This window comes from Hydractinia symbiolongicarpus, chromosome 1 (genome assembly GCF_029227915.1).
Source record: "Hydractinia symbiolongicarpus strain clone_291-10 chromosome 1, HSymV2.1, whole genome shotgun sequence".
NCBI lineage: Eukaryota > Metazoa > Cnidaria > Hydrozoa > Anthoathecata > Hydractiniidae > Hydractinia > Hydractinia symbiolongicarpus.
In genome coordinates this window covers 36,950,467-36,955,466 of record NC_079875.1, presented here as the reverse complement: position 1 = coordinate 36,955,466, position 5,000 = coordinate 36,950,467, and the positions used below count along the sequence as shown (strand labels likewise).

Below are 5,000 nucleotides of genomic sequence, written 5' to 3'. Positions count from 1 at the left end.
TAGACCCCGTATCGTTATTTCTTGTCACTACCTCCCCGTGTTGGGATTGGGTAATTTTCGTGCCTGCTGCCTTCCTTAGATGTGGTAGCCGTTTCTCAGGCTCCCTCTCCGGAATCGAACCCTAATTCTCCGTCACCCGTTACAACCATGGTAAGCCACTACCTTACCATCGACAGTTGATAGGGCAGAAATTTGAATGAAACATCGCCGGCGCAAGGCCATGCGATTCGAAAAGTTATCATGAATCACCAAGAAAACGAGCCGAAACTCGCATTGGTTTTTAATCTAATAAATACATCCCTTCCAGAAGTCGGGATTTTTCGCATGTATTAGCTCTAGAATTACCACAGGTATCCATGTAGTAAAGTACAATCAAATAAACGATAACTGATTTAATGAGCCATTCGCAGTTTCACAGTACAAGTGCTTATACTTAGACATGCATGGCTTAATCTTTGAGACAAGCATATGACTACTGGCAGGATCAACCAGGTAACTACGGTCGTGAAATAGCAAGCAGCTACATTCACTTAAACACACTACAACCTGCAATACGTAACGTGTTGCAGGCGCAGGCGTTCGTATCTACAATCGTCAACGTAAAATCGTAGCCAATTCTTTAGAAATAGCTGCAATTCATACGCTTCAGAGTGTTTGCCCTTCTACCGTTCCTTCTCAGTAACCCAGGATCAGTTGAACAGCATCTGCCAACATCACAAGAGCCACCAATGAGAAAGATATCACTATCTTTAGAGACTACAAACTACTACTTGACTAGCAGTTAGCCCGTGCACACACATAAGTAATGTCCTGCAAGAACAAAATTTGACTTGCATTTCATTGCTTGAGCCAGAGCCGTATTACCGTAAGAACTGAATGACAACTCAACAGTCTTTACAGCAACACAAATAAACTCTGATACCAACGCATAAGAGATTGTGTCACAAAGAAACAATAACAACCAAACTCTAGTCGAGTTCACTCATTTCTCATTGCTTCTCTGTTCTACCCTCTCTACATTATATAGCACGTTTTTCCAGTTTCTGACACTAAAGTGGGGACTTAGGAAAAAAAATCGATTTTTTTTAAAGTTAACCGGAATGTGCCGTAACGCATGCGCGTTTGTTACTGATAGGCCCAGCAACATTCCGAACATATTTTTATGACGGTTAAGCCTCATGGGACCTGAAAATAACAAAATACGGCATAACACATAAACGGCTTGAGAAATTGAAGAAGTGAGAGGGTACGCCACACCACCAAAATTTTTTTTTTAAAAAAAAGACCCACAACCGTATCCAAAGCAGTAGCATTACCCCTAGGCCCCAGCCTAGGCTTTACCTTAACCCTGAACATAGCCCTAGTCCGTAATTCTTGCTGTAATCCATACACTTGTAATCTATACATACAGTTGTAATCGATACAGTTGTAATCCATACACCTTTAATCCATACACTTTTAATCCATACATCTGTGTCTCCAAATATTAAACCGAGGTGATAAAGATGAATGGTACAGCACGCACGCATCACCTTTTTTAAAAAAAAAGTTCAGGTAAGCACAAGATAACTGGTACTCCACGGTACAAAGCAGTTGGTTAAAAAAAGGACTTGTCACAAAGTGACAAATCTGTCGAACAGAGGCTTAATCTCAGAAGATCGTAGCACAAAGGCTACTCTACTTTTTACAATACCACGTTCTTGTTTAAGTCGTCTGCATAGGATTTATCTCTGGAAATTTTAGATTTTGATAGTTGCAGCACCTCGACGGTTTTTCTCCGACTCAGTGCATTGGGACTTAGGAACGACAGAAGCCGTTCTATTCTTGTTCGCCTAAGATTATCCAGAGGTAATTATCATTGCTTTCTAGCACGGATTCTGACTTAGAGGCGTTCAGTCATAATCCAACAGATGGTAGCTTCGCACCATTGCTTTTTCAAGCAAGTGCAAATGCCAATTGTCTGAATCTGCGGTTCCTCTCGTACTGAGCAGAATTACTATTGCAACAACACTTCATCAGTAGGGTAAAACTAACCTGTCTCACGACGGTCTAAACCCAGCTCACGTTCCCTATTAGTGGGTGAACAATCCAACACTTGGTGAATTCTGCTTCACAATGATAGGAAGAGCCGACATCGAAGGATCAAAAAGCAACGTCGCTATGAACGCTTGGCTGCCACAAGCCAGTTATTACTTAAGACTTCACCGTTTCACACATACGTATCTGATAATACTCTCTTATTAAACATAATGTCATCATTTTACTTATATAATAGTATAACTTTTGTGAAACATTTAAAAGTAGATGCAGATATTTGTCAGTGGATAGGCCATTTAGTAAGAAGAAAAATTGCCTGTAGAACCTTGGTGCTGGAAAGCCTCGTTCTCATGTTATTAACAGTTTAATGTTTTTGACAATAGAAACCGTCCAGTGTGTTTTGTATAGGACGGTTCTTACATGCATTTTTTTGACAATTTTTTCTCAGTAACTACAACGTTTTAACGAAATCATAAAAAGCAAACTTATAAACAAAGGCATTTTAAGAAAAAATGGCGGAATATTTTTGTGTGACTTTGGCTAGAACCAGACTTATGACGTCACAAAGTGCACGGTCAAACCTTCATAAATTCTAAAATTTCAAAAAATTTTAACTGCTGACGTCAGCATTTTTATAAAAAACGGACAAGAATTTCATGGTAGCAAATTTGGAGATCTATTACCATGCAAAATTTGGAGGTCAAAGGTCAACCGGAAGTACCTGTTTTGGGGCCTTACTTTTTTTGGTCTTTTTAAAAACAGGTAAATCGCTATAGCTTCTGAAATATTGAAGGTATTTCTTAAATCTTTGGCAGATATGTAAAACACTTCAGGCTAAAACCGGGTAGGAGCACAAATTCCCGATTTGTGGCTCTGCGGGGGGTCCAGAAGCCCTAAAATGTCAAACATTCAAGGCCAAATAAAATGCTGACGTCAGCGTTTTTTTGAAAAAAAATTCGTGTGAACCTTTGTCATGTCAAGATGGTTCATTGTGCCAAATATAAAGCCAATCCGACATGTCGTTCGGGATTTCCGATTTTTCCGATTTTTCCCTAATTTGGTGAAAACGCACGTATTGGCATGTTTAACATGCAATATTGGCCTTGCACAATTATTATTGAACGCAATATTTTACACAAATACTCACCACGTTAACCTCTCAACGCCTGGAGAAAATAATTGCCATTTGACTTTACGTTGCAGAATCATAGCGTTTCCAATTTCTCACAATTGCTGTTTTTAACAAGGAAAAAGATGCGTTTTAAGCATTTTTCGCGACCCATAACATCGTTTTATGATGTTGTTATCTCGTGGTACTTCATATTCACAGTTTTTACATATGTATTCTTCAGGTCTACAAAAAATCTAAAACGTGTTAAAAAAACTAGAACTCAAACGAGGCTGTTCTTGTATCAAAATAAGCCGTTGAATTTCAATTTTCTGCTATTTCACGGAAATTTGACGTGCTGAAGTATTTCTTTTCAACGACATATTTTTGATGTTACAGTTCTTCTTTATTAAAAACCGTTCTGTCACTAGGTACACGAAGAATAGATAAAACGAATTAAAAAAAACAAGAACTCAAACGAGGCTGTTCTTGTATCAAAATAAGCCGTTGGATTTCAATTTTCTGCTATTTCACGGAAATTTGACGTGCTGAAGTATTTCTTTTCAACGACATATTTTGGATGTTACAGTTCTTCTTTATTAAAACCGTTCTGTCACTAGGCACACAAAGAATAGATAAAACGAGTTAAAAAAACTAGAACTCAAACGAGGCTGTTATTGTATCAAAACCGGCAGTTGAATTTCAATTTTCTGCTATTTTACGGAATTTGATCTGCTGAAGTATTTCTTCTCAACGACATATTTTGGATGTTACAGTTCCTCTTTATTAAAACCCTTCTATCACTAGGTACACGAAGAACAGATAAAACGAATTAAAAAAACTAGAACTCAAACGAGGCTGTTCTTGTATCAAAATAAGCAGTTGAATTTCAGTTTTCTGCTATTTCACGGAAATTTGACATGCTGAATTATTTCCCGTCAACGACATTTTTTGTATGTTACAGTTCTTCTTTATTAAAACCGTTCCGTCACTAGGTACACGAAGAATAGATAAAACGAATTAAAAAAACAAGAACTCAAACGAGGCTGTTCTTGTATCAAAATAAGCCGCTGAATTTCAATTTTCTGCTATTTCACGGAAATTTGACGTGCTGAAGTTTTTCTTTTCAACGACATATTTTGGATGTTACAGTTCTTCTTTATTAAAACCGTTCTGTCACTAGGTACACGAAGAACAGATAAAACGAATTAAAAAAACTAGAACTCAAACGAGGCTGTTCTTGTATCAAAATAAGCAGTTGAATTTCAGTTTTCTGCTATTTCACGGAAATTTGACATGCTGAATTATTTCCCGTCAACGACATTTTTTGTATGTTACAGTTCTTCTTTATTAAAACCGTTCCGTCACTAGGTACACGAAGAATAGATAAAACGAATTAAAAAAACAAGAACTCAAACGAGGCTGTTCTTGTATCAAAATAAGCCGCTGAATTTTCAATTTTCTGCTATTTCACGGAAATTTGACGTGCTGAAGTTTTTCTTTTCAACGACATATTTTGGATGTTACAGTTCTTCTTATTAAAACCGTTCTGTCACTAGGTACACGAAGAATAGATAAAACGAATTAAAAAAACTAGAACTCAAACTAGGCTGTTATTGTATCAAAACAGGCAGTTAAATTTCAATTTTTCATTATTTTACGCAAATTTGACCTGCTGAAGTATTTCCCGTCAACGACATTTTTTGTATGTTACAGTTCCTCTTTATTAAAAACCTTCTGTCACTAAGTACACGAAGAACAGATAAAACGAATTAAAAAAACTAGAACTCAAACGAGTCTGGTATTGTATTAAAACGGGCAGTTGAATTTCAATTTGCGGTTATTTTACGGAAAC

The 5,000-nt window shown here is 37.1% G+C and overlaps 1 non-coding gene and 1 pseudogene across 1 annotated transcript in view; both read right to left on the bottom strand.

Moving 5' to 3' along the window:
- LOC130658143 (small subunit ribosomal RNA) overlaps nt 1–495 on the bottom strand; it is a 1,802-nt gene extending 1,307 nt beyond the window's left edge. The window contains exon 1 of the ribosomal RNA XR_008985364.1: nt 1–495. This exon is cut by the window's left edge and continues 1,307 nt beyond it. This is a non-coding gene — a ribosomal RNA (small subunit ribosomal RNA).
- Nucleotides 496–1,623: 1,128 nt separating this feature from the next.
- The window catches only part of LOC130620477 (large subunit ribosomal RNA), a 7,104-nt pseudogene continuing 3,727 nt past the window's right edge, over nt 1,624–5,000 (bottom strand).